This window comes from Periplaneta americana, chromosome 11 (assembly GCF_040183065.1).
Source record: "Periplaneta americana isolate PAMFEO1 chromosome 11, P.americana_PAMFEO1_priV1, whole genome shotgun sequence".
NCBI classification, from domain to species: Eukaryota; Metazoa; Arthropoda; class Insecta; order Blattodea; family Blattidae; genus Periplaneta; species Periplaneta americana.
Window position 1 is genome coordinate 59643496 of NC_091127.1, and position 26277 is coordinate 59669772.

General features: G+C 36.0%; 1 protein-coding gene across 1 annotated transcript in view; it reads right to left on the reverse strand.

Annotated features, from left to right (window-relative positions):
- The window catches only part of LOC138709047 (voltage-dependent calcium channel gamma-1 subunit), a 133376-nt gene that overhangs the window by 35526 nt on the left and 71573 nt on the right, over positions 1-26277 (reverse strand). The window lies entirely within an intron of this gene.

Below are 26277 nucleotides of genomic sequence, written 5' to 3' on the forward strand. Positions count from 1 at the left end.
GCCATGAAGGCACTTGGGGGGCATGGAGGTAGAGTCCCATGCGTTCCATGACCTCGGGACTAGAATGAGGTGGTGTGGTCGGCACCACGCTCTGACCGCCTTTTACCCCCGGGAAAGACCCGGTACTCAATTTTATAGGAGGCTGAGTGAACCTCGGGGCCGTTCTGAAAGTTTGGAAACGAGAAAAAATCCTGTCACCATCTGGGATCGAATAATAATAATACAAATGGCTTTTAAGGAACCCGCAGGTTCATTGCCTCCCTCACATAAGCCCGCCATCGGTCCCTATCCTATGCAAGATTAATCCAGTCTCTATCATCATATTCCACGTCCCTCAAATCCATTTTAATATTATCCTCCCATCTACGTCTCGGCCTCCCGAAAGGTCTTTTTCCCCTCCGGTCTCCCAACTAACACTCTATATGCATTTCTGGATTCGCCCATACGTGAAACATGCCCTTCCCATCTCAAACGTCTGGATTTAATGTTCCTAATTATGTCAGGTGAAGAATACAATGCACGCAGTTCTGTGTTGTGTAACTTTCTCCTATAACTTCATCCCTCTTAGCCCCAAATATTTTCCTAAGAACCTTATTCTCAAACACTCTTAATCTCTCTTCCTCTCTCAAAGTGAGAGTCCAAGTTTCACAACCATGCAGAACAACCGGTAATATAACTGTTTCATAAATTTTAACTTTAAGATTTTTTGACAGCAGACTAGATGACAAAAGCTTCTCAACGGAATAATAATAAGAGGCAGTTCCCATATTTATTCTGCATTTAATTTCCTCCCGAGTGTCATTTATATGTGTTACTGATGCTTCGAGATATTTGAATTTTTCCACCTCTTCCAAGGATAAATTTACAATTTTTATATTTCCATTTCGTACAATATTCTGGTCACGAGACATAATCATATACTTTGTCTTTTCGGGATTTACCTCCAAATCTATCTCTTTACTTGCTTCAAGTAAAATCTCCGTGTTTTCACTAATCGTTTGTGGATTTTCTCCTAACATATTCACGCCATCCGCATAGACATTAAGCTGATGTAACCCGTTCAATTCCAAACCCTCTCTGTTATCCTGAACCTTCGTAATGGCATATTCTAGAGCGAAGTTAAAAAGTAAAGGTGATAGTGCATCACCTTGCTTCAGCTCGCAGTGAATTGGGAAAGCATCAGATATAAACTAGCCTGTGGGACTCTGCTGTAAGTTTCACTGAGACACATTTTAATTAATCGAACTAGTTCCTTGGGAATAATAATAATAATAATAATAATAATAATAATAATAATAATAATAATAATAATAATAATAAATTCAAAACTTTTGAAATTAGATGGAGAGCGCATGGATTGCATAAAAATAATGATATTCCCGTGAGCTTCCTGTTCTGGACCACACACACTAGATAACGACCTACATATAGGTCTCCCCTAACCTGGAATGAGCAGGGCGTAAGGGTCCCCAACAGAGACACACACAGTACTCCACATAAATTAAGGACATCCATCCATGCCCGACGCGGAATTCGAATACACGAACGTCTGACAGTGCCGCCTATGTGGAGCGCCTTAAGCCTTGGTTTCTCTGAACCGAGGCATGCGAGATGCGAGGTGCAAGGCGGGCCTCGCACAAATCCGGACTACAGAAGAGATAGTGAGTGGTTTCTATAACTGCGAAATGCGAGGTCTGCGTTCCTCGCACCTCGCATCTCGCATGCGTCGGTTCAGAAAAACGCTTTATACTGCGTAGCCACGCACCCGTCCCAGTCGTACCGTAAATATACATGATGAGTCGCACGTGAGGGAAGTCCTCCTAAGATTCGTGATAGGATTAGGTTCGTTCCAACAAGCGGTTCATGGAGCAGTTCATGTACGGTTCCTGTACCATCTTATGCGCATGCGCTAGTTGAGCATCTTCTATGGGATTGAAACTGGACTGGACGCTGTTGGAACGCTTTCGCGGATCGTTATGTACTAAATCCAGAGATGCTATAACTGTGATCATCTTTGCTAAGAACGGGATGCTTAATTATTATCGTTTCGCAGCTAATTCTAATTGCAGAAAATATAATTTCGATCATTTTCTATAAAAAGATGACAAACATATGGAAGGCAAGAATTCCGATAATTCAACGTCGTGTACTGGGGGACTCTCATCTAAAAATAGTTCTTTTTTTAATTATTAATGTATGTACGTTACTTATTATATTTTTAATCAAAGCTGCATGTTGAAATTGTAATTAACTGTTTCAATACCCAAATAATTTCCATTCCCTTTCTTTTTGGCGAAAATTTAAATTAAATCTCTAGTTTTATTATTCGGCTGTACTGTCACTTTTCATCTTTAACCTCAATGATGTGAACAGTCGAGCATGTCTTTCTTCAGTATCCAGGAGACGTTGGTGAGCTTATGCGCATGCGCGTCTTGCGTACTCTTCCGTACTTGCCTCAATCCACGGACTATTTTTGACCGTTCCGAACCCGTGTCAAAAGCTTGTTGGAACGCCCGACTGCAGTACATGTTCCGGTTCAGGACTGGTTCGGATTGTGTTGGAACGCTTTTTTTGTACTGCGCATGCTCACAATGGTTACGGACGGTTCCTGACTGTTGTTGGAACGAACCTATTATAGTAATGGTGAAAGCAAATGTCGGACGAGTTCCGTGCGTTTCTGCGCAATGACATCACCTTGATTATAGGAGAGCCAGGAACATTTGGTATACCGTATAGTCGAGTGGTCGTCAGCACGTGATATGTCCCGTCGTGCAGCAGGAAAAGGGAGAAAACACATCCGCCAGCAGCCATGGATGCACCATAGTGCAGTCTCGTCTCCGCGGGTAAAAGACGCTAGCCCGAGGGTGCAGTGTGCTGATGACCCCTGCCGTATACGTTACTTCCCTCTCTCTTAAATATATATCATGTCATAGCTCCTAAGACAGCCTATCAATCGCGCTGTAATTTTTTTAATTGATCGCTGAATGAGGAAAGCCTAGAAAAAAATTCGAAATGAAAATCTTTTTCTAAAAAGTGAGAAAAAATATTAACTCTGATGTGATCTGGTAACAATAGACATTTACACCTTCAAAAGTTCGTAAGCGGCAAACATTTTCATTTTTCACATTAGAGGGACAAAGCGAGACAAATGTTGAGAAAGAACGGACATTACTTTAAAAAGTGATCGCTACTCAAAATCTTTGCTTATTTGCGAGTTACGGCGAGTTAAACAAAGGAGTGTTTTCGCTTGAAGCTGGATTCGCGACTCTACCTTCTGTTCCGTAAGATCTCTATGGAACCCTCTAACGCATGAAAAAGCGTTATTGTATGGATGGAATTAAATGGTATTTTAATACAGAAGAAAATTATATAGGTAAAGATGGTTTACACTTTACAATAATTAGGTTGTATTTTATAGCAATAAAATAAAGAGTTTATAAGACATAATTATACGAAACATAAAAATATTAACTATAAAAAACTACACTTTGTATTGGTATGTAAGTTATAAATTATTATAGAACAATCATTGTATTGTAGGCATGTTACAATATAAAATGATATAGGCCTACGTGGTTTACAATAAGTAGCCTATATTTTATAGGAACGAGAAAAATAAATTCAGGGTTAATAAAGTTTCTAATAGGATGTACCTAATGATGCAAGATAATAATAATAATAATAATAATAATAATAATAATGATTACGATAATGATGATAATGATCATAATGATGACACGATGATAAAATAATGATATAATCATTATAACAATAATAATAATAATGATAACAGTAATACTAACCATCTATTATTCTCTCGAATTATAACTATGAATTTTTGAAAGGATCTACTCGATTTTGTAATTTTGTCCTTCCTTTTACAGAAGTGTTCCCATTTCGCATTCAGCATTTTATCAATAATTGGAAAGCAAAAATTTCTGTCAGAGCCTATGGTCCTTTGATAATAATATTAATAATTATTACATCCGTACACAGCCCAATTCGCAGCTGTGGAGTAACGGATAACGCATCTGACCGCGAAACCAGGTGGCCCGGATTCAAATCCTGGTCGGGGCAAGTTACTTAGCCTACTTGAGGTTTTTTTCCGGGGTTTTACCTCAACCCAATATGAGTAAATGCTGGGTGACTTTCGGTGCTGGACCCGGACTCATTTCATTGGCATTATCACCTTCATTTCATCATCATCATCATCTTCAAACAAGTATTAGGCCTCTCGAATGGCCTGTTACGTCTCCTCACAATTGATCTCGCCATCTCTTTCTAGGTCTTCCCAGCGATCTTCTTCCTCTAGGCATGTACTGTAGAGCAGCTTTTGTTATGCGTGTTTCAGGCATTCGGTCTACATGTTGTATCCAGTTAGTTCTGTAATTGTTAATCGTCTGGATTAAACTTTCCATTTTTAGCTCCTTCCTTATATCTTCATTTCTCTTCTTATCTATCAAGGTGTAACCTGCCACATATCTTAAGAACTTCATTTCGCTAGCTACAATTCTACGTTCTTGATCTTTTCTTAATGTCCAACTCTCACTGCCATAAAGGAATGCTGGTAGAACCATAATTTTGTAAAATTTTAATAAAGTTTCTTTCCTCACTGTTCTGCCCAATGTTCGTCGTAGAGTTCCGCAAAAATGATTAAAAACATTGATTTTAGTTTCAATCTCTGAGTTTGCCTTGTAAGTCACATTGCAGCCTAAATATTTAAATGTATTTACTTGTTGTACAATTATATTATTTAATTCAATTTTCACCCGTAATGGTTGTGATCCTACAAATGCCATAGTTTTTGTTTTTTCTGCTGAGATTTTCATATTAAAATCAATGGCTACTTTATTCAATCTGAAAATTTCTTTCTGTAGTTCATTTTCACTGCCACTAATTATCACTTGATCGTCTGCATAAAATAATGTTGTAAAATTTAGCTTATTAATGGTAAAATGTTCAATCTTCGTCATCCATATTTGTATGACTTCGTCCATATATATATTAAACATAGTGGGTGAGAGGGGACACCCTTGTCGCAATCCCTGATTTATTTCTACCATTTCGCTTGTACTGTTCGGTATTTTAATCATTATTTTATTGTTTTTGTAAAGGCTCTGTATAGCACTAATTAGTTGAGATGGGATTCCACGATTCATCAGTACTTTCCATAGTATGTTACGATCAACTCTATCAAAAGCCTTTTCGTAGTCTATAAAGGCAAAATATGTAGGAAGATTGAATTCTCGTCGCTTTTCAATTAGTTGTGTGATGATAAATATGCAATCTGCACATGACCTTCCTTTCCTGAATCCATGTTGATTCTCCGAAATTAGTGATTCTACAATTGGTTTTACACGTTTTGTTATTATTCTAGCATAAATCTTATAACAGGAACATAAAAGGCTTATCCCTCGATAGTTATTACAATTAACTCTGTCTCCCTTTTTATAAATAGGACATACTTGTGCTATATTCCATTCTTCTGGTACAAAACCTGTTGTCCAACACATATTCAACAGCTCAAGAATTCTGGTTTTAACAGCATTAGGAGCATATTTGATCAATTCTGTGTTTATCCTATCAACTCCAGGAGTTTTCTTATTTTTACAATGTACCAGTGCTTCATCTATCTCTTCTTCAGTAATTGGATCTACATTGGGATCTGCATTTACCGTAACTTGTGTATCATTGTCATTAGTCCAGAGACTTTCATAATATTGTAGCCATGCCTTTTCTGTTATTGAATTTATTTGTAAGATATCTTTATCCTCCCTATTTAAATATCTCATGATTTTGTATGCTCTATCTTGTCTTCCTTGGATGTCATTTTCTAATTTACTCACATATTTCTCCCAACTATTTCTTTTAATCTGTCTTACTTTCCTTTTCACTATGGCAGATTTTCTTTTATAGTCTATTTTCCTATCTTGGTCATTTGGTGAATCCATTAATTTCAAATATGCTTGTTTCTTTTCTTTTGCTGCTTCTGCGATATCTTCATTCCATATTCGTAACCCTTTAGTATTGTATTTTTTACTTCTCACTCCAAGTGCTTCTGTTGCAGCTTTTATTATTGCATCTTTTATATTTGTCCACTCTAAGTTTATATTATTACTTTTGGGCTGTTCATTAATATATGTCTGTAATCTAATTTGATATAGTCGACAGATGCTTTCTTCCTTTAGCAGATGTACTTTAAACAACATGGGAATATCTGTGGCTTTCAATTTTTTAGGATTCTTTTTCCATCTTTCAAAGATTGATATTTTGGACACTACTAGGAAATGGTCTGTTGATATATCAGGTCCTCTAAGAACTCTAGTATCTCGTATCATTGGCCAAGTTTTCTTGTTTGCTATTACATAATCTATTATTGATGACGATCCCCTTGCTGACCAAGTATACTTATGTATTGTTTTATGTCTGAAGAATGTGTTCGTTACACGTAGTTCATTGTGGAGTGCAAACATTTTAAATTTCAATCCATTATTATTTAATACAGCTTCTCCTTCTGTCCCAATTATGTTTCTTTCAGGGATGTTGCCCACTCTCGCATTTAGGTCTCCTGCAACTATTATATAGTCGTTTTTATTTGTTTTGTCTAGCGTTTCCTGTAACGTTTCATAGAATTCTTCAGAATCCGCGTTTCTGCCTTCTTCTGGGGCGTATACACCTAGAATTGTCATATATCCTCTTTGAATTTTTAGTCTAATCATAATGATCCGTTCATTTATGAAAGTATACGAGTGGATCTTTCCTTTGAGGCATTTCTTAATAAAGATTGCAACACCAGCAGAAGCTCTTTTTTCTTGGGGACGGTAAATAACCTGAGATGTTGATACAGCGTCGTAAAATAACCCAATAAAAATACACAGCGAAATAATTACTGATGCTGATGAGGATGCCGTTGCATAACAACAAAACAGCCAAATGTTAACGCAATATAATAATAATAATAATAATAATAATAATAATAATAATAATAATAATAAAGACAGTTATATAATGGGAGGCAGGCACGCAGACAGGGAGGCAGGCACGCAGACAGGCAGGCAGGCTAGTAGGCAGAGAGAATTTAGACAGACTGACAGACAGACAGACAGACAGACAGATAGATAGATAGATAGATAGATAGATAGATAGATAGATAGATAGATAGATAGATAGATAGATAGATAGATAGATAGATAGATAGATAGATAGATAGATTCTTTTAGTATGTTATGTAATTGAAAACTAAACTACTTTAGTCTGAATACATTTTCAACCACATTATCTTGGCGTTTCTATTGGAAGCAGAAAGTGAACTAATATTCTGCCTCAAGTTATACCTCTCAGTGTTGTAGTTAAAGGGAATACATTCAAAAATCGATGTTAATTACATCGAGCACACAGAAAGGGAACGTGCGGGAGTGACACAATGAGTGCCAGGTGACCCAATTTCAATCTTGGCACCAGCGCTTTGAACTTCCTGTCACAGAAACGCCTATAACATGGCGTCGCTTTGTGTGGTGTTTAATTACGTTAATAGAGACCGCAGTCCGCATGCTGCAGGCTTGGAAAGCTTGAATGCAACTGACATGCTTGTATTTATTTACGATTGATGATTCATACACTGGAGACGATTACCAAGTACGCTGGGGTTTCTTTTCTTGCCAGGGTAGTGTCCCGCCATACTCACACGACCAGAGTATTGCGTTGCATATGAAATTCTAGTATTAATTCAAATTTCAGTATAATAATCGATTAATAACACTAAGCAAAAACACGCGCGTCTCTAACGATCTTGAAACATGCATTCCTATTATTTTTTCGTTCCATTAGGTAGATTCTGATACGGAGTATCACTACTAACTTCATGCATTAAGCAGGTTTTACAGTGGAGCATTACTTTTAGTCACTTTTCTATATAGGAATATGGTATATTAGAGGAGACAAGTCCTGTCCTGTGACCTTATCATGTGCCGTGGCTACGTCACCAATGGGTATGGAGGGGGAAGATAAGTTTTAAGGCCCATTCACAATGAAAATTAAACATAACCGTAACATAAACACAGAAGTTTGCGCGCAGGCTACCAAATGGGATCATTCACAATGATTCTCATAAGCATTGACATAAACATTACTGTTCTCCAACCAGGAGATCAACCGTGAAAGGAATGTGCTTACTATTGCGTCATCTATTGGAACGAAGTAGATAAATAATATTATCGTTATAACGTCAGTTTAAAAACCATGCGCTCTCCTGCATATGTTATTTTCTGTATGAAGAGATTAAAGACCAGGAGATTAACTGTGATCTAATTTTGTAACTAGGGTAGTATCAATATGTCTGTATCAATGTTGTGGTTTGTGCTGTGAGAGCTAGCCAATAGAGATAAGAGTACCCACGTGTGTGACCTTATGACATCTTATGACATCAACATTCATTTACAGCATCATTCCGCTTCCCTTCATTCCCTGGAGACTTTCTCGTGGTTGGAGAACAGTACCGTAAGACGTTAACATGAAAGTTTGCAAACTCCAAACTTTCATGCTTATGCTTACGTGATTTGTGAACAGAACACAATCGTGGAGCGCTGAAGTATACGACAGAATATGAGGAAATGGCGTCGTTGTTATGTTTCCATGGTTACCAAGTATGTTTGCGGTTATTTTTATGTTCCCATCGTGAATGATGGCATGACTTCTTGATTTTACCGTAACGTTTATATTCTTAAGTTAACGCTTACGTTATGTTTAATTTTCATTGTGAATGAGCCTTTAGTCTGAGATGAACTTCCGTGTCGGTATATTAGTATAATATTAACTATCATTAAAAAAACTCTCTTTCTGATAGCTCATTCTTTCTATTGCACAGCTCATATGCCAGGTCTCACCTCCTCATCTATACAATTTGATACCCATAGTTACTACATTTAATAGAGTATGTCCCAGAAAACCTGATGTGGTATATAACTCAATTTCATAAAAAAACTGCATTAAGCAGATTTTGAGCCGGACCTCTTCAGATAGACAGATAGATAAACATGGAGATGTACAGTTAAACAGAGAGAGAGAGAGAGAAGCCGATAGACAAATACGTAAATAGAGAGATATATGAACGGTAAAGAAGTTGGTAGAGATTTAGGTACTTGTCAGGTACAGGTATGTGGATATTATAATAACGAGTTTAAATTTGTCCACGATTTGAATGTGTTGCAGTTTGATTATATAGGGTGATCCGTTTGGGTATGGATAAAATAAAAACACCGTAAAACATTTACTACTGAACTTTATTTGTTGAAACTTTCTGCATACAACACTGAAAGATAAGACATTCCTCAGAGTTCAACATGACACCCATTGCGCATCCTGCACAACTCATAACGGTGATGCAATTCAGCCCGTTGTAACATAAGAGGGGTGATTTGTTGAAAAGCTTGAGTAATTTTTACTCTCAGATCATCAATGTTCCTAGGTTTCTGTAAGTAGACAATGTCTTTAACAAAATCCCACACGAAGAAGTCAGGAGGGGTTAGATCTGGGGAGTCTGGAGGCCAAGCCAAGAGATAGCTGCTTTTCGTGCTGGGTTTAGCCTGCGACCTGCTGCATGTTTTTTTTAACAGAACCTGTTTATACAGATGTTCGATACCACAACATTATGGAATCATATTTAGGTACATTACGCACACCATACTCATGTCGAAATTCCCTTTGAACTCTTTTAACATTCTCAAATTTAGGATACAAAAGAACACATTGTGCCCGCTGTTGATTTGTAGTAGCCATTTAAATCATCTACGATTTTCATTTGTCCTTTCAGATTATGCATTGTTGATTGTCATATATGGAAACTCCCATATTTTAATCATAATATAACCAGCAAGAAATTATTCCTACTATAATAATAGTTTTAAATGTGCCCAATACCGTGTCTGCCCTCCAAAAATTTCAATTTATCTCATCAGCGTTTGAAGCCAGATCTCCGCGTTGGAAAACTCAAGTTCTAATTTTGGATTGAATAATACGTTTTCATGAATAATAATGTTTTTTCTTTTCTTTGACTGTATTTTACTGTATACCTCCAAGTTCATAGGCCTATTATAAGAGGAAATGTAACGTTGAAAAATAAAGGAGGTATGAAGGAGGACTAAGTAACTGATTTAGAGAAGCATTTAACAGCGAATATTTCATTTTGGTTCACACATAATTGCATTTCACAATGTAAATAACGTAACTTTAAAATCCTTTATTACCGGAATAAATGGCTTTTGTATGGTTGAAAATAAAATAGTACCACCAAGGTCTGCCGCTCGTGGGCTGACTGGTTTATGTGAAGCAATAACATATTTCACGCTCCCAGTGTGTGGCATAAGCCGCACACAGAGCTTTGCTTTGCTTTACTCTTATTGTATGTATGTAAAACATTATGCTAGTTCATATTCCATAACGCAGTAACAGAACACAAACTTATCATTATTCTTATGTTGTGTACTATTTTAATGGTGTGTTTCACGGGCTGTTTTAATACACTGCTTCTCTCAGAGCTGGTAAATTCCTGTTAATTTAGACTTGAATTTTAAAATAAGAATATTTTGTGGCTTTTGCGACTACTTATTTTTCAAAGGTATGTAGGCTTATGTGGGCACATATCTGTTCGTAAAATGAGCACTAGGACCATAGGAGGCTACAAGATTAAATATTATTGAAGTTTTTATTGTAGCGGACGACGCGTTTTTAAGTAGCGAGCGAAGTACTTCTGTCTGCTAACGCGACTCTTGTTGGTAAAATTACGCGGAAAAAACCATACAACACTTTAATAACTAACTAATATTTAAATTATTTACACTATGTGCACTAGAATACGCTATTTTTACTATTTACATTATGATAAAGAATTTAGACATACGTTGATAAAACATTATTATTATTATTATTATTATTATTATTATTATTTCACTGTTTTCAGTGTTATCCTTCCCTGAGCACAAGCACACTCTCTTTCAGGGGAATGTTAGAATTTTGTTAATTTACAATTTCTTTTGTATTGTATTTTTCTGGCAATAAACATTATTATTACTATTGTTATTATTATTATTATTATTACTATTATTATTATTTCACTGTTTTCTGTGTTATCCTTCCCTGAGCACGAGCACACACACTTTCAGGGGAATGTTAGAATTTTGTTAATTTACAATTTCTTTTATATTATATTTTTCTGGCAATAAACATTATTATTATTATTATTATTATTATTATTATTATTATTATTATTATTATTATTATATTTGCTATGCATCTTTGTACCCGTTGAGAGGAAGAGAAGGTCTTATGGTCTTAACTTTGCCAGTAAAAATAAATCAAATGAATAAATGAACTAACTTACAAATGACTTTTAAGGAACCCGCAGGTTCATTGCCGCCCTTATATAAGCCCGCCATCGGTCCCTATCCTGTGCAAGATTAATCCAGTCTCTATCATCATATCCCACCTCCCTCAAATCCATTTTAATATTATCCTCCCATCTACGTCTCGGCCCCAAAGGTCTTTTTCCCTCCGGTCTCCCAAATAACACTCTATTTGCATTTCTGGATTCGCCCATACATACTAGTTTACATGCCCTGCCCATCTCAAACGTCTGGATTTAATATTCCTAATTATGTCAGGTGAAGAATACAATGCGTGCAGTTCTGCGTTGTGTAGCGTTCTCCATTCTCCTATAACTTCATCCTTCTTAGCCCCAAATATTTTCCTAAGAACCTTATTCTCAAACACCCTTAATCTCTGTTCCTCTCTCAAAGTGAGAGTCCAAGTTTCACAACCATACAGAACAACCGGTAATATAACTGTTTTAATTTAAATTGTAGGAAAGATCATCGTAGTATCAGTCTTTATCACTAGAATACATTGTAAACAGTCCATGAGATCTATGTTCTATTCATGATTCATAAAATCATGAATAGAACATCAACTACAGCACAAAAATGACACAAGTGTTTCCTGATAGTACCTGAGCCACGTGCCAAATATGACGTCATTTCGATGTAATCTATGAACAATTTACCTTATCTCCGTACGCCCTGGGCCAGAATACATTTCCTAGTGGTCACATAACATTTATATAACTGATAGACTTTGTTTTTATTTAGTTGGTTATTTAACGACGTCAGCTACTAGGTTATTTAGCGTCGACTGAATTGATGATAACGGAAAGATATTTGGCGAGATGAGGCCAAGGATTCGCTATAAATACCTGACATTCACCAGGGGAAAACCTCGGAAAAATCAAACTATGTAATCAGCCTAAGTGGGAATCGAACCTACGCCCGAGCTCAGCTCCGGGTCAGAAGGCAAGTGCCTTCGCCGAATAAGCTACGCAGGTGATTATAGTCTTTGTTCTACGGATAGAATTACATTTATTTGTTATGAAAAAGACCATATTATGAACTAAAAATGTGAGCATTTGCCATCTAGGAATGTGACGATATAATACGAGACTAGAAACTAGGGAACTAGTGAAACGATTCCTGAGGTTGAGAGTAAGAATGTGATCTCACGTGACCTAACAATTGATTATATATGAAGGGTTCAGAGCCATAGTGGGCCAAGTGCCATTTATTGAAAACGGAGAAAGCAAGAGTTAAAGTTCAGTGAATACCACAGTTTAATGAAGATTGACATATCATTTAGTTTTAATGTGTATACTTTATTTAATTTGCTATATGTTTCCATTGAATTATGGTAATAACTGCATTTTAACCCTTGTTTTCTACGGTTTTAGTAAATGGCGCTTGGCCCACTATGGTTCTGAACCCTTCATATAAGCTAAGAAAATTGTTATATTAAATAGAAAACTGACCATGAATTCACATGATAAATTTATGTCCTTATATTAGGGCTATATTACTTGCGAAACAAACTCACATAGCATTATTTAGGTCACTTTGACCAGTGTGTTCGCTGAAACAGTCGTTTGTAACTCTGTTGTGTGATAGTATGTGTTGGGTACAAGGTCATCGGCAATAACATTCATGTTCAGTCAAAATGTAAACAAATAATTAAATCGCTATCGTTTTTAAAAACATGATATTTTAAAAACTGAAAATAAAATTATAATGAAATGGTCAGACAGAATAAGAAAAGAAACTATGCTAGAAAGAATATGTGAAGAAAGAATAATGCTCAAATTGAACAGGAAGAGAAAATGAAATTGGTTGAATCACTGGCTAAGAAGACTGTCTATTCTCTATTCCAAAAAAGTTAGACTGACAAATCTTTTTTTTTTTTTTGACAACCATGACAATTACAAAAATCAACACTTGACTTTTTTCTTCAGTTACATATGCTCTATCACCAATATTTTTTTTGGTAGTTTATATCGTTTATACTCTATTTATTAACTAATGTGCTTAACAAATCATACTACAAAGTGACCAAACATAAGCTAGACATGTAAAGACATATAAACTAGATATGTGACGTCTGTATTTATTAGCTATGAAATTAGCTACATATTTACTACGAAAGTGCAAAATACGAGCTAGGAAAGAGATCATATGTTAGCTAGTAATGTGATCAAATCTTAGGCTGAGAACTAACCACATGCTGTAATATTTACTATGAAAGTACTGTCGATGATACAGCTCATCTGCCCTGAACCTTGGAGAAGTTAGGGGTGTTGTTTAGAGGGGTATGAGGCAAACTTTGGAGCAAGCGGCTGGCTAACGGTACTCGATGTGAATAAACTTTGCTTAATCCCCTTTCTACTTTCTTAAAAAAAAAAAGAAAAAAAAAAAACATTTCTCTCTCTACATTTGTACTTGGAAGACGGAGGTGAGCGTTTACGTAATGGAATTGCTGGTATGAATATATATATATATATATATATATATATATATATATATATATATTCAAAGTTAAGACATAGCAATATAACTTTCGTGTGTAGTTTTTGCGTATATATATATATATATATATATATATATATATATATATATAGAGGGAGAGAGAGACTAAGTGTATATAATAACTTTTATAGAATAATTTCGTGCGTTTGTATAGAGAGAGAGAGAGAGAGAGAGAGAGAGAGAGACTAAGTGTATATAACAACTCTTATAGAATAATTCCATGCGTAGTGTTTGTGTATATACAGACCAAGTGTATATAGCAATTCTTACAGAATAATTTCGTGCGTAGTGTTTGTGTGTATATAGAGTGTATTTCTAAGCTTCCCTGTATATAGCAACTAAATTTCTTAACTTAAACTTAAGTGTCCCTGATCATGCCGCCTCCTAAGAAAAAGAAAGTAATACATTCCCAAGCACGTGAAATAATAGCGAAAGTAATAGAAACGTGTGATAACGAAGCCAAGAATAAGAATCTCATGCATTTAGTTACTCAGGCCACTAAACGCGCGGAATATTACATTGGTGTGTCTGAATTTACAGCAAAACAAATTAGAAAAGAAACAATGAAGTTCTCTCTACTCCTGAAAAAAAGATCAACTGGGCCACAGCATACACGTGTTGATGTTGATGACTTTGATAGGTGTGTTATTAAAAATACTATCCACGACTTTTATATTCAAGAAAAGAAAGTGCCAACTGTGAGCAAACTTTTGCCTGTAATCAGAAATGAAATCAATTTTCCATGGAGTGGTAGGTCATTAAAATAAATAGCATGTTGAAAAGGATGAACTAGAAATGGAAAAAATCCCAGTCTAAGAGAAAAGTTCTAGTTGAAAGGGCTGATATTGTTGCTTGACGTCATAATTATTTGAGGAAAACTGAAGAATTCCGTAATCAAGGGAGAGAAATTCTATTTCTCGACGAGACCTGGGTGGACAACAATTTAACTTTTAAGAAATGTTGGCAACATTCGGATGAGTTCGGCATACAGGCAAACCATAGTGCAGGAAACAGATATCGTCCTACTGTACATGCGGGTAGCAAAAACGGTTCCTTGAGAAACGCAGAATCGTTTATAAAGCTGGTTCTGCGAGCGGTGATTACCACATATACGAGCTAAGAATATGACCACTTTTTAGCTGAGAAACAATGAGAGGACTTAATGTGTGTGTGCTAATAATATATCAACTTGGAAAACTTGTCATATTTAGGCCTACAGCGTAACGCTGAAGTATGTCTCTATTGTCTCAGATTATAACAATGTCTTCCCTAAAAAAATCCATCAGTTCTTTGCTAATACAATTTTATTATACATTTCCTGAAAATGGACCATAACTTTTCGCGGAAAAACTATGAATCTAGTAGTAATATGATAACAAATTTTCTGATTAAGCAACCATAAATTTACTCAAAATAAGATAATATATTTACCGATATTTTCTTCACTAGATCACAAGGAAAGGGATGACTTACCTGTTGGATTCCTTGTTACCAAGTTCTTGTTCATAATTAATAAAAAGCTGAGAGAAAATTTTCGCTCTAAAAATAAATTTTAAATGAAGGAAGAGAGAAATTTTGCTTAAACAAATTACCATTACTGGCCTGACCAGACACAGGTGTCCTCCGGATTAGCAGATAGGTTGCTTAATTCACACTTGTGATGCCAGTTGCACAAAAACGGAAGAAAAATGCAGTAAGCGCGTCTTTATATGGAAACAACATTATTATATGAGACTATTTCGTTTATATGACGTCATTCCATTTTCGACCAATGAAGCTAGATTTATCGCTATCAATTTATCGCATGGTCGTTCTTTTGTTTACTCGGTGTCGCCAACTGTTTCCCCTTAAATTGATGAGCATTAATCCATTAAGATGCATATACACGGTTAAACTGTTCTTTCTACTTTACGCATTCAAACTATGAATGCAAGATTGATTGCTAATATTAATTAATATATTTTCGCAGTGAAGACTATGTTCAAAACGGCGCACCATGTAGACACAAAATCTTCATGCTTCTTAATTGAACTTACGTTTTAAACTTGATCATTTCATACGATGAAAGAGTAATGGAACGGAGAAAAATTCTCTCCGGCGCCGGGATTTGAACCCGGGTTTTCAGCTGTACGTGCTGATGCTTTTTACCGGATACAACTCCGACGCCGGTTAGAATCGTCTCAGATTAAGCTCCAACTCTTGGGTTCCCTCTAGTGGCCGCCCTCTGCACTACGTCATAGATGTCTATGAACGCAGGACGATTCTAACCGGCGTCGGAGTTGTATCCGGTGTGGCTTAGTGGATAAAGCTTCAGCACGTAGAGCTGAAAACCCGGGTTCAAATCCCGGCGCCGGAGAGAATTTTTCTCCGTTCCATTACTCTTTCATCGTATGATGACGCAGAATATCTGCATGGAAATATCATATGTACTTCGGTACATTAAAAAAAAAAAAAAAATTTTGATCATTTCAATTTCTTCCCAGACTGCATGGAAAATTGAACTGTATAGATGCAGCTTCAGTTCCGTTAGACTACATATTACAGCGAGAATGCGTTTGTCGATCTATGGAAAATGCTTTCCTGTAGCACGAAGTAACAGTCGAAATAAGACACAGCTGACACATGGTCCCGCGCCCACAGGTAACTAACCTAATTGTAACCTATAAAATTTGTATTACGTGAATGAAATTAAACAATTAATAGAAAGTAACATCAGCGCATATCAAACCCAAAGACTTGTATATTATATACAAGGTTTTCGATCGAACTGCCTTCCGTATGCCGTAATAAAATACGTTATTATCTATACAGAGATAGCTTCACTGTTCAGCAACGTATGTCTCGCTGTAGTGTGAATACATAAGCATTGCTATAAGTTATAGCTGTTTCCACACAATGTTACATATTTCTTAGTTCTCGGTGTAGTCTGTAATGACGAAGTGTTAAATGAAGTGTGAAATTCTACTTCCACATCTTCATTTTCTAATGCCATGTCCATTATATTATGATTTCAGCAGATCATGAAAACGTATTTCTGTTATAATAATAAGGGAAAAGTGCAGTACATGTAATTAACATTGTTAAATCTGTATTTCGCTTTTCGAAATTGGCATTACTGATTAACATCCAATTTCTTTATTACAGTAATCAATATTCAATCTATCTCAACTTCACAATGTCTGAATAGGTTAAGTATTCGTAAATATACAATTATTAACAATTTGTGAGCTAATTTTAGGGATATATTATTTATATTTTTATTTTATTCACGAAATAGTCCTAATAAATGTCACTCGAGGTCTGAGATTACTACAGGTAAATCATGCTATTAATAAGTCACTGCTATGTTTTATGGTCTGTGTAGTACATTTATATTGTAATTCGTTTCTCCAAACTAAAATACAAACAAATGTGAAGAAAAAGGCTTACAATGTTCTATTAAGCATTTACTTGTGATTTGACTAAATATTGGGTCTAAAAACTTTCGTTTTGGTATATGTGTTTTTTTGTTTTATAATTAAGAAAATTATTACTACAATTTTATTCATAACTTTCGATTTGTTCTAAGAGAGAATTCATTGTTGTACACCGGACCCATATTCATGTGAACATTTTAAGCAACATTAAGCCAGGAATAAGCTCTTTAAGTGCGGGTGAAACATCGTGAATCACCCTATATAATCAGTGACGTCGCGTCTGTAGAAAAGCTTAAATAAATCATATTCAGATGATGGGCAATAAATCTATACCATGAGAAATATTACACGGCGCAACAGGTGACTATAGACCAGTAGGACAACCCAGGTGGGTGTGGTTTGACGTAGTATATGAAGGCACGAAAGAGATCTTACACATAAAAACTTGGAAGAGGGAAGTTATGAACAGAAAATCTGTAGAAACTATATTCAGGAAGCCAAGACCAAAATAATGGTTAGTAGTTAAAAAAAAAGTGTATTATTTATCATTCATAAATATTAGATACCCAGGAAAAGCCTCCTTAAGTCGGAAAATTTAATTCTGTATGTGACGGATTGTGATTTACCATAAAATCATGAGTGTTTTTTTCTTCTTTAAGAATGAGCTCTCTATATAAAGAAATGAATTATATATAAGCAATTAAATTTCAATGTTTAGAAATAATGAATTGCGGGAAAATGGCTTCTGATCCAAGAAGGGTTATATTAAAGCAGAGTTTCCCAAAGTGTGGGTCGCGACCCACTGGGGGTCGTGTAAAGAGCTGAAGGGGGTTGCGAGATGATTTACAAAATAAAACAAAAATGTCTTATTAACACATTTATGTTGTATTCAGAAACATAAACAAAATTGAACATAAAATAAAATAAAAAGTTTCAGTAGTTATAGCTAAAGTAAAAAATAATTAATGCTATAAATGTGTCTGTTTTTGAGAAAGTAGCTTCTCAAATCTTCGCTCTATATTTGAGCCGTTCAGAACAAAAGTGGTGTAAGTAAAAAATGGGTAATGAGGTTTAAAGTAAAAATTCTGTAAAATACAGCGAAAAGTAGCAATTAATATGTCTTTCTTGTTATCCACTGACTATTAATACTTTAAATAAATTGAATATTAATTGTTCCTTTGCATTGTACTTTACAGAATGTTTACTTTAACACTCATTACGCATTCTTGACTTACACCACTTCTGCTCTGAACGGCTAATTTAATATTCACAAAATTGTATAATTTCATGGATATAAGTGACTGTTAAAGAGAGGCTTATATTCGTAAGTGCAGTTTGTGACCATTATTTGGTAATTGGAGAGTTAAGAGAAAGACTATCAGTAGCCAAGCGAGTAGAGCAACAAGTTAATATTAGTAAATTTAATATTTTGAAATTAAAGGACGAGGAAAATAAGCAACATTAGCAGGTCGAAATTTCGAATAGGTTTGCCACTTTAGGAAGTTCCGACGAAGTTGAGAAAGAGTTAGATATTAATAGCGTGTGGGAAAATATCAGAGATAGTATCAATATTGCAGCTGAGTATAGCATAGGTTATTATGAAACTAAGAAAAAGAAACCGTGGTTTGATGAAGATTGTTGCATGGTAGTAGAAAGAAGGAAGCAGGCAAATTTGAAATTCTTACAGGATCCAGTTGAGAAGAATAGAGACAATTATTTCAATGAAAGACGGGAAACGAGGATGAGGCAATAAAAAGAGAGGTTACTTAAAGGAAAAACTGAATGAGGTAGAAACAAATAGTAAGAATAAAAACATTCGAGATTTATATAGGTCTAATGGTATAAAGGAATTTAAGAACGGATATCAAGCAAGGGTAAACGTGAGCAAGGATGAGAATGGTGACTTGCTTGCAGACTCCCATTCGATCCTGAACAGATGGAAAAATTATTTTGGGCAACTTCTAAATGTAGCCTATATAGGTCAAATAGAAATGATCGGGACGAAATTCAAATACAAACTGCTGAGCCATTTATATCCGAACCCACACTTTCAGAAGTCGAAATTGCAATAGAAAATCTGAAAAAGTACAAGTCTCCAGGCATGGATCAAATTCCAGCAGAATTAATACAAGAGGGTGGAAGAGCATTATCTAGCGAAATTTATAAACTTGTACTTGCTATTTGGGAAAAGGAAATTGTACCGGAAAAAAGAGCATGTAGCACGTATGGGCGAATCCAGAAATGCATAGGGTACTGGCGCCTATGATGGGCACCCCTACAGTGATGGGCACAGTGAATTATTTATTGTAATAATAAGGATTTGCGGGTTAGTATGTAGTTACTTTTTGTTCTATATGATTGGCAGTACTGTTAGCAACCATTCTAGCGCATGACCTGTGTCCTGAGAGGATATGGGAAGCTTCATTTTCGAATTGATTGTGGTCATGTGCATACCCATGAATATTGTCGCTTAAAATTAATAATTCGTTAAGGTTCATTGTTGTCATAAATAGTGTTTGGAGGTTCTGTTGTTACTTGTGCTGTATTCGAAGCTCGATTATTAGCTCCGTCCAGTGTATCTCAGTAAAGGTAAGTGTTTATAACGACAAAAATGATCTTGTAGTGCTTTAATGGCCCATGCCCATCACTATGTACTAAAATCAATTGATACACAGTGATGGTCACAGTATGCCCATCACTGTTTTTTGTAATTTTACATAATTTAAGTTGTTCATCATGCATATTTGTAGATCTTGGTACCACGAATATAATATTATAAAACGGATGTTTTAGAACTATTCTAAACAGTAATGGGCACAGTGCCCATCACTAAATATTTCTAAGTGCCCATTACTAGAGCAATGACATAAAACTCAGACATAGACTACTTCATGTTTAGAATCCTTTTATGTCTGAAGATTCTGGAGTAATTTCCGTAGTCAGGACGAACCGCTTTGAGTAGCTAAAAATGTAAATATCCAATGGTAAAAATTAACGCATTAATGTCATATGCATTGTGTTTCAATAGAAGCGCACATTCTTATAAATATGCTCTTTCTTCATATAATTTCATTCCACTTTTGGAATACAATGCATAGGCTAAATACACAGTAGATTGTGCTGATCTAATCAATTTCGTTTCGCGTAACTATACACAAAAAATTTAAATATAGGCTATTATCTTAATTTAAATCACATTTATTTTCTCTATTTTCGATCTCAGTAGTTGAAAATTCCTACGTTGACTATACTTCATACTGACGGCATTACGTAGCGATATGTTTACTAAGGAGCCTTGTTTCATCTTACGAGTTGCTTATGGTTACCAGGCATGGAATGATTAAGTTCACTGTGTTATCGAAGTGAAACATTCGCTGCAGGCCAAGGGTTCAGACAAAACAAAACACTGATAAATTGCATGGTATAACTTCTAAGAAGTCGTTCTAATTATAGTTTGCTTAGTCAGGACATGTCACATGGGAAGAAAATGTAATATCATAACAATGCTTCAGAGACATTATCTTGTTCTCCACCAAAGCATAGTACAGCAATCATTCTATGACAACAAATAATCAACATATAGAGAACTTTTATTTTATGTTATTGAGTTCAGAAATACTGACATCACCAAACGATAGATTTAAATTAAAAAATATTTCCTCCAACTTTTTCCTGTTGCAGTAAACTTTAAAAATGCAATATCATAAATTTAATGATTTCCATATATGTATATAGTAATAAAAGTCCGACGTGTAGATCTACAGCTTTAGTCAAACTCTATTTTATGCCTATTTTTCTTTCAGTCTCAGAATGCCTAATTTTGGAAAAATTAAGTACACTAAAGATCAGTTGATGTCAGCAGTTGCAGCAGTTCGAGATGGTGAGAGAATTAAAACATCTGCTAAGAAGTTTGGTGTACCAAGATCAACACTCCAACGGTACACTAAGGGGCAGGATAAATCTACATTTGGTCCCAAGTCTGTTCTCTCACGTGACGAGGAGGAAGAAAACAGTGTAGAGTTCCATTTTCTCCTTAGACTGTACGAAGTATTTGCTAAAAAGAATGAAAAATATTTTGAAAGAAAGGGGACACCTGTAGAACCAGAAGAAATAACGGTTGATAGCATGAAAGTAGTGACAGATAAAGAAAGAGATCAACCAGAAGATAACGAAGAAATAATTGAAAGACAGTTAAGCAGTCAAAGTCAAGTGGATGCAGTAGAAATAGCAAGTAACAAACATTTCCAGACAGAAGAAGTGGGTGCTAATGTGGGTATTCAAGAAGATAATCTACTGAAGACACCAGAAAAAAATCTCAGCAATGAAGAAAAGAAAACATTGAGACGATCAGAAGTCCGTACATTGGAGGATTGCTTGATATGGCCTGAAACTCCAAAAAGAAAAAACATTCGTAAAACTGAAAGAATGCCATACGTTTTAACATCGAAGAAATGGAGAGTTCTTTTTAGGAATAAAGAAGAAAAGAAAGCAGAAGAAGAAAGGAAAAAGGAAGAGAGAGAAAGGAAAAAGGAGATGAATAATAGAGGAAAATAGCTAAGCGAAAAAGAAGTGTTGAATCAACAAAACACGTAAAACATGGAAGAAAAGTTACTGAACTGTCAACATTGAGCTCTCACGAGAATCCAAAAGACAGTAGTTTAATAACTGTGAGCCTTTCATATGACCAAAATGTTCAAGCAACTACTAGTTCCGGTATTGGTACAAACATATTAGAGAAGAGAAAGGACACATCAGAAGAGCCGAATAAGCTGCTTTCATCAGGACTCTGTTACACATGCGGCGGGTGTTTAAATAATGAGTGGCTTGGTATTTCCTGCAAAAAATGTCTTAAAGTATTTCACAAGAAGTGTCTTCAAAACGAATTCAGTGATAAAAATTCAGAAGACGAGAATGTATACTTTTGCGACAAATGTGTGAGAGAATTAGACGACAGTGAAAGTGATTAAGCCTAATAGACTGATGTAAGAAAGAAAAACATTTAGACTCATAATTAATAGAGGCAAGGGCATCTTAGAAATTGAAAACGAATAAATTAGTGTTAATTTGAAGGTAAATGTCTCACTTTCGTATCAAATATTAAAGTGCCCATCACTGTATACTTAGGTGCCCGAATCAGAAGCTTGAGTGCCCATCACTATGTTTTTCTCCTATTTCAATATTGATGTAATTTCAAAACAATCAGACACATTATTGTAAGTTCTTTCTTGTGTAAAAGAGTCACAAATATATTCAGTTCTTTATTGGAAAAAAATGAGAAATCTACCTCTGTAAATTAGATGTTCCCAACCAAATATGTGTTGCAATGTGCTTAAAGTGCCCATCACTATATACTTTACCCTACAGAGTGTTAGTTGGGAGACCGGAGGGAAAAAGACCTTTGGGGAGGCCGAAACGTAGATGGGAGAATAATATTAAAATGGATTTGAGGGAGGTGGGATATGATGACAGAGAGTGGATTAATCTTGCACAGGACAGGGACCGATGGCACACTTATGTGAGGGCGGCAATGAACTTGCGTGTTCCTTAAAAGCCATTTGTAAGTAAGTTTCTCCATATGTTTATTTATTCCATGAAACATTACCACTCGAATACAAAATGCATTCAAAATCGATGAAATGATTTCTAGTAGAAGAAACCGAAGTACTCGAAAAGCCTACTCCAGTCCAAAAATCTCACAAGACTCAGGATAGAAATTCTGTCCTTTTATAAAACTGTTTATTGAACAAGCTACAGCGATCGCTTGGACTTTTTATCTTGAGAGTTCGATATGTTGCTGCAGTTTCCAGTTGCCTTCATCATCTGTGCTACAGAGATAGTGAATTACGGCAGTGAAATAAAAGTGAGGAGAGGACATCTGTGTCTTCATTGAGTTCCACATGTGTCGTCGGGGCTAGACGCCGAGTTTCCTTGTGGAAAGTCAACTCTTTAGGCGTGTGACGCCAAGATATTCGGAACGAATTAACACCACAACACGTCTTTGAGAGTAAGAAGGCGATGATAGAGACGGAGAAACACAAAGGATGGGAAAAAGAAAGAGAATGAAACTGGCAGGGAGCAAGAACAATAGTTCAAATTGTGAAATTAGAAGACACATTATTCTGTTTCTGTAACCCACTGTATTTCTCGTACCAATGAGCCTTTCAGACTCTGTAAGCTGAGAGTTAAAAATAGGTTAATTAAAATCGATTTGACTTTACTATAAATAACGTGTAGTTTTACAGCAGGCCTACTTCCTCATTTTTAAAAGTTGGATTAAACTTTCCTTATCCACGTCATTGACTAAGAAGGATAGTGATAGTGGTTTGATGTTGCAAGAATCAATTTAGAAATTTGACAAAAGTAGACTATACGTACTTCAGCATTCACGATATCGAAAAGTGGAGAAAATGAAGTAAGAAGATAGAAAGAACCAAAAAGAGGCATATGAAAGGAGATAAATAGGAAAAAGAGACAAAGAAAAGGATAGGTTTATATAAATAAGCAAAAAGAAGAGAGAAATTACGAAAAAAAGAAAAAGAGAGAATATCTTGGAGAGGAATTAAACGAGAAAGGGAAAGAAACAAGGAAGAAAACGGACTAAAATTAAATTAAAGAGAAGGATGGAGGAGAAGGGAAGATTAATAAATACTAAAACAAGAAGGAAGAAAATAGAGAAAATTGATAGCAAAAAGCGTCAGAGAAATACAGAATTGAGAAAGACAGAAGAATGGACTAAGGAAGAGGAAATTAGATAAGAGAGATATACGGAGAATAAAAAAAAACAGATACGGCGAATGAGGGAGAGACTGGAAAGATAAAGGTAGCAAGGGAGATATACGAGGAATAAGGAAGTGATAAAGTGATGATGAGAGGGAAAAAGAGGGGGTAAGAGAGAAAAAGAGGAAGTAAGAGAGATAAAGAGGGAGTAGGAGAGAAAAAGAGGGAGTAAGAGAGATAAAGAGGGAGAAAGAGAGAAAAAGAGGGAGTAAGAGAGATAAAGAGGGAGTAAGAGAGATAAAGAGAGAGTAAGAGAGGAAAAGAGGGAGTAAGAGAGATAAAGAGGGAGTAAGAGAGATAAAGAGGGAGTAAGAGAGATAAAGAGGGCGTAAGAGAGAAAAAGAGGGAGTAAGAGAGATAAAGAGGTAGTAAGAGAGATAAAGATGGAGTAAGAGAGATAAAGAGGGAGTAAGAGAGATAAAGAGGGAGTAAGAGAGAAAAAGAAGGAGTAAGAGAGAAAACGAGGGAGTAAGAGAGATAAAGAGGGAGTAAGAGAGATAAAGAGGGAGTAAGAGAGGAAAAGAGGGAGTAAGAGAGATAAAGAGGGCGTAAGAGGGGTAAAGAGGGCGTAAGAGAGATAAAGAGGAAGTAAGAGAGATAAAGAGGGACTAAGAGAGATAAAGAGGGAGTAAGAGAGATAAAGAGGGAGTAAGAGAGATAAAGAGGGAGTAAGAGAGATAAATATGGAGTAAGAGAGATAAAGAGGGAGTAAGAGAGGAAAAGAGGGAGTAAGAGAGATAAAGAGGGAGTAAGAGAGATAAAGAAGGAGTAAGAGAGATAAAGAGGGAGTAAGAGATATAAAGAGGGAGTAAGAGAGATAAAGAGGGCGTAAGAGAGAAAAAGAGGGAGTAAGAGAGATAAAGAGGGAGTAAGGGAGATAAAGAGGGAGTAAGAGAGGAAAAGAGGGAGTAAGAGAGATAAAGAGGGAGTAAGAGAGATAAAGAGGGAGTAGGAGAGAAAAAGAGGGAGTAAGAGAGATAAAGAGGGAGAAAGAGAGAAAAAGAGGGAGTAAGAGAGATAAAATGGGAGTAAGAGAGATAAAGAGGGAGTAAGAGAGGAAAAGAGGGAGTAAGAGAGATAAAGAGGGAGTAAGAGAGATAAAGAGGGAGTAAGAGAGAAAAAGAGGGAGTAAGAGAGAAAAAGAGGGAGTAAGAGAGAAAAAGAGGGAGTAAGAGAGAAAAAGAGGGAGTAAGAGAGATAAAGAGGGAGTAAGAGAGAAAAAGAGGGAGTAAGAGAGGAAAAGAGGGTGTAAGAGAGATAAAGAGGGAGTAAGAGAGATAAAGAGGGAGTAAGAGAGGAAAAGAGGGAGTAAGAGAGATAAAGAGGGGGTAAGAGGGATAAAGAGTGCGTAAGAGAGATAAAGAGGAAGTAAGAGAGATAAAGAGGGAGTAAGAGAGATAAAGAGGGAGTAAGAGAGATAAAGAGGGAGTAAGAGAGATAAAGAGGGAGTAAGAGAGATAAAGAGGGAGTAAGAGAGAAAAAGAGGGAGTAAGAGAGATAAAGAGGGAGTAAGAGAGGAAAAGAGGGAGTAAGAGAGATAAAGAGGGAGTAAGGGAGATAAAGAGGGAGTAAGAGAGGAAAAGAGGGAGTAAGAGAGATAAAGAGGGAGTAAGAGAGATAAAGAGGGCGTAAGTGAGAAAAAGAGGGAGTAAGAGAGATAAAGAGGGAGTAAGAGAGATAAAGAGGGAGTAAGAGGGATAAAGAGGGAGTAAGAGAGATAAAGAGGGCGTAAGAGAGAAAAAGAGGGAGTAAAAGAGATAAAGAGGGAGTAAGAGAGGAAAAGAGGGAGTAAGAGAGATAAAGAGGGAGTAAGAGAGATAAAGAGGGAGTAAGAGAGGAAAAGAGGGAGTAAGGGAGTTAAAGAGGGAGTAAGAGAGATAAAGAGGGAGTAAGAGAGATAAAGATAGAGTAAGAGAGATAAAGAGGGAGTAAGAGAGATAAAGAGGGAGTAAGAGAGAAAAAGAGGGAGTAAGAGAGATAAAGAGGGAGTTAGAGAGATAAAGAGGGTGTAAGAGAGAAAAAGAGGGAGTAAGAGAGGAAAAGAGGGAGTAAGAGAGATAAAGAGGGAGTAAGAGAGATAAAGAGGGAGTAAGAGAGAAAAAGAGGAAGTCAGAAAGAGAGAAACAGGGGTAAGAAAGAGATAAAGATGGGATAAAAAGAGAGAAAGAGGGGATAAGAAAGAAAGAGGG